The sequence below is a fragment of the Aythya ferina genome (genome assembly GCF_964211825.1).
Source record: "Aythya ferina genome assembly, chromosome: 11".
Classification (NCBI taxonomy): domain Eukaryota; kingdom Metazoa; phylum Chordata; class Aves; order Anseriformes; family Anatidae; genus Aythya; species Aythya ferina.
Window position 1 is genome coordinate 23,083,906 of NC_140307.1, and position 10,137 is coordinate 23,094,042.

Sequence of the window (10,137 nt, forward strand, 5' to 3'; positions counted from 1 at the left end):
GAAGGATTTTCTTCCAATTTTGGGGGTGATCCCTTTCTTTTTTTTTTTTTTTTTTTTTTTTTTTTTTTTTGACGTGTTTTGTGGTCTCCGTTGGGTTTCGTTGGGTTTTCCATGGTCATCAATGTGGAAAAGTGTAAACTGTGGGTTTTGGAGAACTTCAGGTTGGTTTAGGGGGATTTTTGGTGTGGATCTATGGCTTTTGGGGTTTTCTTTCGTTGTTGGGGTTGAACCAGTTCTTTTTTGGGGTGTTTTTGACGTTTTTGGGGTCTCCGTTGGGTTTTGTTGGGTTCTCGTTGGTCGTTAAGCTAAATGGGAGTGGATTGTGGGTTTTGAAGAAGATCAGGTAAGTTTAGGGTGATTTGGGAGGGAAATGCATAGTTTTGTTTTTTTTTTCTTCTGATCCAGTTCTTTTTTGGGGTGTTTTTGACGTGTTTTGGGGTTTCCGTTGCGTTTTGTTGAGTTCCTAATGGGTTTTATGGTGGGTGGGAGTGGATTTTGGGATTTGGAGAAGATCAGGTAGGTTTAAGGGTTTTCTTGGGGTTAAATCACGTATTTTCTTCTGATCCGGTTTGCTTTTGGGGTGTTTTTGAGGTGTTTTGGGGTTTCTGTTGCATTTTGTTGAGTTCCTAATGGGTTTTATGGTGGTTGGGAGTGGACTTTGGGATTTGGAGAAGATCAGGTAGGTTTAGGGTGGTTTTGGAATTGGATCCATGCTTTTTGGGGATTTTCTTCCAGTTTTGGGGGTTATCCCGTTCTTTTTTGGGGTGTTTTTGACATGTTTTGATGTCTCTGTTGGGTTTCGTTGGGTTTTCTGTTGTCATGGTGGTGGAAAAGGGTAAATTGTGGGTTTTGGAGAACTTCAGGTAGGTTTAGGGGGACTTTTGGGGTGGATTCATGGTATTTGGGGTTTTCTTCTGTTTTTTGGGGTGATCCTGTTCTTTTTTTGGGGTGTTTTTGACGTGTTTTGGGGTTGTCCGTTGGGTTTTGTTGGGTTCTCGTTGGTCATCATTGTGAAAAAGGGTAAATTGTGGGTTTTGGAGAACATCAGGTAGGCTTAGGGGGACTTTTGGGGTGGATCTATGGCATTTGCGGTTTTCTTCTCTTTTTTGGGGAGATCCTGTTCTTTTTTTTTTTTTTTTTTTGACATGTTTTTTGTCTCCATTGGGTTTCGTTGGGTTTTCCATGGTCATCATGGTGGAAAAGGGTAAATTTGTGGGTTTTGGAGAACATCAGGTAGGTTTAGGCTGGTTTTGGGATTGGATCTGTGCTTTTTGGGGATTTTCTTCCAGTTTATGGGTGATCCCTTTCTTTTTTGGGGTGTTTTTGACGTGTTTTGGTGTCTCCTTTTGGGTTTTCGTTTGGTTCATGTTGGTCATCATGGTGAAAATTGTAAATTTTTGGGGGGGGAATTTTCTTCCAGTGTTGGGGGTGATCCCGTTCTTTTTTGGGGTGTTTTTGACATGTTTTGGGGTCTCTGTTGGGTTTTGTTGGGTTCTTGTTTTTCATCATGTTGGAAAAGTTTAACTTGCGTGTTTTGGAGAAGATCAGGTAGGTTTAGTGTCGTTTTGGGGTGGATCTATGTTTTTTGGGGATTTTCTTCCAGTTTTGGGGGTGATTCCGTTCTTGTTTGGGGTGTTTTTGACTTGTTTTGGGGTCTCCGTTGGGTTTTAGTTGGATTCTCGTTGGTCCTTAAGGGAAATGGGAGTGGATTGTGGGTTTTGAAGAAGATCAGGTGAGTTTAGGGTGGTTTTGTGGGGAAATTCATAGTTTTTGGTGTTTTTTCTTCTGATTCAGTTCTTTTTTGGGGTATTTTTTAACGTGTTTTGGGGTTTCCGTTGGGTTTCGTTGAGTTCCTAATGGGTTTTATGGTGGTTGGGAGTGGACATTTGGATTTGGAGAACATCAGGTACGTTTAGAGTGGTTTTGGGATTGGATCCGTGCTTTTTGGGGTTTTCTTTGGTTTTGGGGGTGATCCTGTTCTTGTTTGGGGTGTTTTTGACGTGTTTTGGGTTCTCTGTTGGGTTTTCCGTGGTCATCATGGTGGAAAAGTGTAAATTGTGGGTTTTGGAGAACATCAGGTAGGTTTAGGGGGACTTTTGGTGTGGATCTATGGCTTTTGGGGTTTTCTTTCGTTTTTAGGGTTTATCCCGTTCTTGTTTGGGGTGTTTTTGACGTGTTTTGGGGTCTCCGTTGGGTTTCGTTGGGTTTTCCATGGTCATCATGTTGGAAAATTGTAAATTGTGGGTTTTGGAGATCATCAGGTAGGTTTAGGGTGGTTTTGGGGTGGATCTATGATTTTGAAGGATTTTCTTCCAATTTTGGGGGTGATCCCTTTCTTTTTTTTTTTTTTTTTTTTTTTTTTTTTTGACGTGTTTTGTGGTCTCCGTTGGGTTTCGTTGGGTTTTCCATGGTCATCAATGTGGAAAAGTGTAAACTGTGGGTTTTGGGGAACTTCAGGTTGGTTTAGGGGGATTTTTGGTGTGGATCTATGGCTTTTGGGGTTTTCTTTCGTTGTTGGGGTTGAACCAGTTCTTTTTTGGGGTGTTTTTGACGTTTTTGGGGTCTCCGTTGGGTTTTGTTGGGTTCTCGTTGGTCGTTAAGCTAAATGGGAGTGGATTGTGGGTTTTGAAGAAGATCAGGTAAGTTTAGGGTGATTTGGGAGGGAAATGCATAGTTTTGGTTTTTTTTTCCTTCTGATCCAGTTCTTTTTTGGGGTGTTTTTGACGTGTTTTGGGGTTTCCGTTGCGTTTTGTTGAGTTCCTAATGGGTTTTATGGTGGGTGGGAGTGGATTTTGGGATTTGGAGAAGATCAGGTAGGTTTAAGGGTTTTCTTGGGGTTAAATCACGTATTTTCTTCTGATCCGGTTTGCTTTTGGGGTGTTTTTGAGGTGTTTTGGGGTTTCTGTTGCATTTTGTTGAGTTCCTAATGGGTTTTATGGTGGTTGGGAGTGGACTTTGGGATTTGGAGAAGATCAGGTAGGTTTAGGGTGGTTTTGGAATTGGATCCATGCTTTTTGGGGATTTTCTTCCAGTTTTGGGGGTTATCCCGTTCTTTTTTGGGGTGTTTTTGACATGTTTTGATGTCTCTGTTGGGTTTCGTTGGGTTTTCTGTTGGCATCTTGGTGGAAAAGGGTAAATTGTGGGTTTTGGAGAACTTCAGGTAGGTTTAGGGGGACTTTTGGGGTGGATTCATGGTATTTGGGGTTTTCTTCTGTTTTTTGGGGTGATCCTGTTCTTTTTTGGGGTGTTTTTGACGTGTTTTGGGGTTGTCCGTTGGGTTTTGTTGGGTTCTCGTTGGTCATCATTGTGAAAAAGGGTAAATTGTGGGTTTTGGAGAACATCAGGTAGGCTTAGGGGGACTTTTGGGGTGGATCTATGGCATTTGGGGTTTTCTTCTCTTTTTTGGGGAGATCCTGTTCTTTTTTTTTTTTTTTTTTTGACATGTTTTTTGTCTCCATTGGGTTTCGTTGGGTTTTCCATGGTCATCATGGTGGAAAAGGGTAAATTTGTGGGTTTTGGAGAACATCAGGTAGGTTTAGGCTGGTTTTGGGATTGGATCTGTGCTTTTTGGGGATTTTCTTCCAGTTTATGGGTGATCCCTTTCTTTTTTGGGGTGTTTTTGACGTGTTTTGGTGTCTCCTTTTGGGTTTTCGTTTGGTTCATGTTGGTCATCATGGTGAAAATTGTAAATTTTTGGGGGGGGAATTTTCTTCCAGTGTTGGGGGTGATCCCGTTCTTTTTTGGGGTGTTTTTGACATGTTTTGGGGTCTCTGTTGGGTTTTGTTGGGTTCTTGTTTTTCATCATGTTGGAAAAGTTTAACTTGCGTGTTTTGGAGAAGATCGGGTAGGTTTAGTGTCGTTTTGGGGTGGATCTATGTTTTTTGGGGATTTTCTTCCAGTTTTGGGGGTGATTCCGTTCTTGTTTGGGGTGTTTTTGACTTGTTTTGGGGTCTCCGTTGGGTTTTAGTTGGATTCTCGTTGGTCCTTAAGGGAAATGGGAGTGGATTGTGGGTTTTGAAGAAGATCAGGTGAGTTTAGGGTGGTTTTGTGGGGAAATTCATAGTTTTTGGTGTTTTTTCTTCTGATTCAGTTCTTTTTTGGGGTGTTTTTGACGTGTTTTGGGGTTTCCGTTGGGTTTCGTTGAGTTCCTAATGGGTTTTATGGTGGTTGGGAGTGGACATTTGGATTTGGAGAACATCAGGTACGTTTAGAGTGGTTTTGGGATTGGATCCGTGCTTTTTGGGGTTTTCTTTGGTTTTGGGGGTGATCCTGTTCTTGTTTGGGGTGTTTTTGACGTGTTTTGGGTTCTCTGTTGGGTTTTCCGTGGTCATCATGGTGGAAAAGTGTAAATTGTGGGTTTTGGAGAACATCAGGTAGGTTTAGGGGGACTTTTGGTGTGGATCTATGGCTTTTGGGGTTTTCTTTCGTTTTTAGGGTTTATCCCGTTCTTGTTTGGGGTGTTTTTGACTTCTTTTGGGGTCTCCGTTGGGTTTCGTTGGGTTTTCCATGGTCATCATGTTGGAAAATTGTAAATTGTGGGTTTTGGAGATCATCAGGTAGGTTTAGGGTGGTTTTGGGGTGGATCTATGATTTTGAAGGATTTTCTTCCAATTTTGGGGGTGATCCCTTTCTTTTTTTTTTTTTTTTTTTTTTTTTTTTTTTGACGTGTTTTGTGGTCTCCGTTGGGTTTCGTTGGGTTTTCCATGGTCATCAATGTGGAAAAGTGTAAACTGTGGGTTTTGGAGAACTTCAGGTTGGTTTAGGGGGATTTTTGGTGTGGATCTATGGCTTTTGGGGTTTTCTTTCGTTGTTGGGGTTGAACCAGTTCTTTTTTGGGGTGTTTTTGACGTTTTTGGGGTCTCCGTTGGGTTTTGTTGGGTTCTCGTTGGTCGTTAAGCTAAATGGGAGTGGATTGTGGGTTTTGAAGAAGATCAGGTAAGTTTAGGGTGATTTGGGAGGGAAATGCATAGTTTTGGATTTTTTTTCCTTCTGATCCAGTTCTTTTTTGGGGTGTTTTTGACGTGTTTTGGGGTTTCCGTTGCGTTTTGTTGAGTTCCTAATGGGTTTTATGGTGGGTGGGAGTGGATTTTGGGATTTGGAGAAGATCAGGTAGGTTTAAGGGTTTTCTTGGGGTTAAATCACGTATTTTCTTCTGATCCGGTTTGCTTTTGGGGTGTTTTTGAGGTGTTTTGGGGTTTCTGTTGCATTTTGTTGAGTTCCTAATGGGTTTTATGGTGGTTGGGAGTGGACTTTGGGATTTGGAGAAGATCAGGTAGGTTTAGGGTGGTTTTGGAATTGGATCCATGCTTTTTGGGGATTTTCTTCCAGTTTTGGGGGTTATCCCGTTCTTTTTTGGGGTGTTTTTGACATGTTTTGATGTCTCTGTTGGGTTTCGTTGGGTTTTCTGTTGTCATGGTGGTGGAAAAGTGTAAATTGTGGGTTTTGGAGAACTTCAGGTAGGTTTAGGCTGTTTTTGGGGTGGATCTATTTTTTGGGGGTTTTCTTTCCTTTTGGGGGGTTATCCCATTCTTTTTTGGGGTGTTTTTGACGTGTTTTGAGGTCTCCGTTTGTTTTTTTTTTTGGGTTTCCATTGGGTTTTCTGGTGGTTGGGAATGGATTGTACATTTAGGAGAACATCAGGTTGGTTTAAGGGTTTTTTGTGTTGTTAAATCACATTTTTTCTTCTGATTCGGTTCGCTTTTGGGGTGTTTTTGACGTGTTTTGTGGTTTCCGTTGCGTTTTGTCGAGTTTTGACAAATTGACAAATCCTTGAAGTCCCTTTTGATTGCTCACAGGCTATGCGTTGCCACTCCTTCTCCTCCCAGATATAGGACGAGCAATCGGTAATAGTCTGACGGTTGAACCAAGCTGGGAAGCCTCCTTGTGATGTCCTAACCCAGGCCCTAGGAAGGCAGCAGATTTCCCTTAGAGGAGGGTCCCTTCTACATATTAGACCCTCTGTTCCGCTGATTGATAAATCACCCACAACTAAAACTCACCTTTTCTTCCTGCTGCCTGTGGTCAGGCATATACGGGGGGGTTGGCTTTTCCAACCCTGCCAATATCTCTGGTGGAGAGGGATTATAGCCTTTTCCATCCATCGATTGCCTTTCGGCCTCCAGGGCCTTATACCTGTTGCGCAGGTCTACCTGATAGTGTGATATGGTTGAGATTTTGATAAAATTGCAAACACAAACATTAAAGTGATTACTGGTATCTACCACAGCATTATCTACGACTATAGAATCACAATGACTTCTCATGCAAACACAACCTTTCCCAATATATACAAGTACAGTATCAAGGGTTTCATTAGGATGTATCTCAACGTGGCAAATATTTTGCTCAGTGTCAAGACAAATGTCTTGGGATTCCAGCGTGTTACTTTCACAGATGGAACTTTTTTGTTCACGCACAATGCATGCATTTACATCAATTGTTTGCCACTTTCCTCCCTTTTGATGGGCCCATACTTTATATAAGTATATATATTAGTATATATATTAGTATAAAGTATAGTTCCATTATGATTGAGTCCTAATGCAATGATTGGCTATACATTGTATACGGTGGCATTACTTATAGTAAGTATAAAGGACACAATTTGATCATTTTCTGCATAAAGGGTAAAGTTGACTAATTGCCACCATGCTTGAAAATCTTTTTCAAATTCTGAAGCATTATCCCAAATAAATTTTTGAATTTCAGTGGGCAAAGTTCCTCCTTCTCCCTGTCTCTAATAATAGCTGCTGCTAAAGATTGTATACATTACTGCGTTTGAATACAGCTCCAAGCAAGGGAGGTATTGCCTTGGCTTTTTCCAAGGGCATGTACAATTAATTTATGATATAGAAGCCATTGCTTTGCAAAAGACAATAAGGATGATTTTTATTGGATGATCAAGTTACTGCAGTCAGAAACTAAACCTAACCCTAAACTAACCCTAACACTAACCCAACCCTAAACCTAACCCTAACCCTAACGGCTGCCCGCGGATCTAAACCTAACGCTCAAACCCTAATCCTAACCCTAACCCTAACCCGAACCGAACACTAAAGCTAAACCTAACCCTAACCCTTACCCTAAACCTAACCCTAACGTAACCCTAACCCTAACCCTAACCCTATTCCTAACACTAACCCTAACCCTAACCCTAACCCTAATCCAAACAGAACCCTAAACCTTACCCTAACCCTAACCCTAAACCTAACCCTAAACCTAAACCTAACATAACCCTAAGCCTAAGCCTAAACCTAAGCCTAAGCCTAAGTCTAAGCCTAACCCTAACCCTAACACTAACCCTAACGGAACCCTAACCCTAACAAAACCCTAAACCTAACCCTAACCATAAACCTAAACCTAATCCTAACGCTAACCCTAACCCTAACCCTAACAAAACCCTAACCCTAACCGAAACCCTAAACGTAAACCGAAACCTAAACCTAAACTAACCCTAACCCTAACCCTAACCCTAACCCTAACCCTAAACCTAACCGTAACCCTAACCCTAACCCTAACCCTAATCTAACCCTAACCCTAACCCTAACCCTAACAAAACCCTAACCCTAACCCTAACACTAATCCTAACCCTAACAACCCTAACCCTCTAACCCTAACCCTAACCCTAACCCTAACCCCTAACCCTAACCCTAGCCCTAACCCCTAACCCTAGCCCTAACCCTAACCCTAACCCTAACCCTAACCCTAACCCTAAAAGAATTCGAACCCGAACCCTAACCCTAACGGTATTCCTAACCCTAACCCTAACCCTAATAGAATTCGAACCCTAACCCTAACCCTAACCGTATCCCTAATCCTAACCTTAACCCTAACCCTAACCCTAACAGAACCCTAACCCTAACCGAAACCCTAAAACTAAACCTAAACCTAACCTAACCCTAACCCTAACCCTAACCCTAACCCTAACCCTAACCCTAACCCTAACCCTAACCCTAACCCTAACCCTAACCCTAACCTTAACCCTAACCCTAACCCTAACCCTAACCCTAACCCTAACCCTAACCCTAACCCTAACCCTAACAGAATTCTAACCCTAACCCTAACAGAATTCTAACCCTAACCGAAACCCTAAAACTAAACCTAAACCTAACCTAACCCTAACCCTAACCTTAACCTTAACCCTAACCCTAACCCTAACCCAAAGACCCTAACCCTAACCCTAACCCTAACCCTAACCCTAACCCTAACAGAATTCTAACCCTAACCCTAACCCTAACAGAACCCTAACCCTAACCGAAACCCTAAAACTAAACCTAAACCTAACCTAACCCTAACCATAACCTTAACCTTAACCCTAACCCTAACCCTAACCCTAACCCTAACCCTAACCCTAACAGAATTCTAACCCTAACCCTAACCCTAACTGTATCCCTAATCCTAACCCTAACTCTAACCCTAACCCTAACCCTAAGACCCTAACCCTAACAACACTAACCCTAACCCTAACCCTAACACTACCCCTAACCCTAACCCTAACCCTAAACCTAACCCTTACCCTAACCCCAACCCTAACCCTAACAACCCTAACCCTCTAACCCTAACCCTAACCCTAACACTAACCCTAACCCTAACCCTAACAGAATTCGAACCCTAACCCTAACCCTAACGGTATCCCTAACCCTAACCCTAACCCTAACTCTAAACCTAAGACCCTAACCCTAACCCTAACCCTAACAGAATTCTAACCCTAACCCTAACCCTAACTGTATCCCTAATCCTAACCCTAACCCTAACCCTAACCCTAACCCTAAGACCCTAACCCTAACCCTAACAACCCTAACCCTAACCCTAACCCTAACACTACCCCTAACCCTAAGACCCTAACCCTAACCCTAACAACCCTAACCCTAACCCTAACCCTAACCCTAAGAACCCTAACCCTCTAACCCTAACCCTAACCCTAACCCTAACCCTAACCCTAACAGAATTCGAACCCTAACCCTAACGGTATCCCTAACCCTAACCCTAACTCTAAACCTAAGACCCTAACCCTAACCCTAACCCTAACCCTAACAGAATTCTAACCTTAACCCTAACCCTAACCGTATCCCTAATCCTAACCCTAACCCTAACCCTAACCCTAACCCTAACCCTAACCTTAACCCTAACCCTAATCCTCTAACCCTAACCCTAACGCTTACCCTAATCCTTACCCTACCCTTATCCTTACCATTACTCTATCCTTTACCCTAACTCTTAACCCTAACCCTAACCCTTACCCTAACCCTTACCATAAACCTAACGCTTTGCCTAAACCTAAACCTTATCCTCACCCTCAGCCTTACCCTAACCCTTACCCTTAGCCTTACCCTAACATTTACCCTTGCCCTAACCCTTACCCGTACCCTAATCTGAACCCAAACCCTAACCCTAATACTCTCACCCTAACCCTTACTCTAACCCTAACCACAACCCCAACCCCTAACCCCTAACCCTCACCCTAACCCTCTAAACCTACCCCTAACCTATCCCTAACCCTAACCCTCTAAGCCTAACCCTAACCCTCTAAGCCTAACAATAACCCCCAACCCCAACCCTCACCCGAAACCCTAACTCTAGCCCCAGCCCTAGCCCCTAACCCTAGTTCCCGAGAACTACATCTCCCGGTATGCTCTGGGCATTCAACATGGCCTCCCGGAAGTCCCGGATCCGAAAACTACATTTCCCGGCATACTCTGGGTACGCAACATGGCCTCCCGGAAGTCCGGAGTCCCGAGAACTACATCTCCCGGCATGCTCTGGGCACACAACATGGCCTCCCAGTGCCGGAAAACTACACCTACCAGCATTCCCCGCACAGCCAGCATGGCCAATCACAGGCCGAGTGCTCGAGAACTGCATTTACCAGCACTCACTGGAACCCTCACCGCCCTTACAAAAAAAGCCTCAAGCCCTAACATCCAAAAAACCTCGAAACCCCTACAGACCTAACCCAAACTATTTACCACACTAAACCCCTGAAGACCTATGCCTAAAACCCCCAACCCAAAATCTTAGGATGCTCAAAACCCAAACCCAACCCAAAACGTTAGGAATGCTCAAAGCCCTAGCCCAAAAACTTAGGGCGCTCCAAACCCTAACCCCAAAACATTAAGACGCAAAAAACCCTAACCCAAA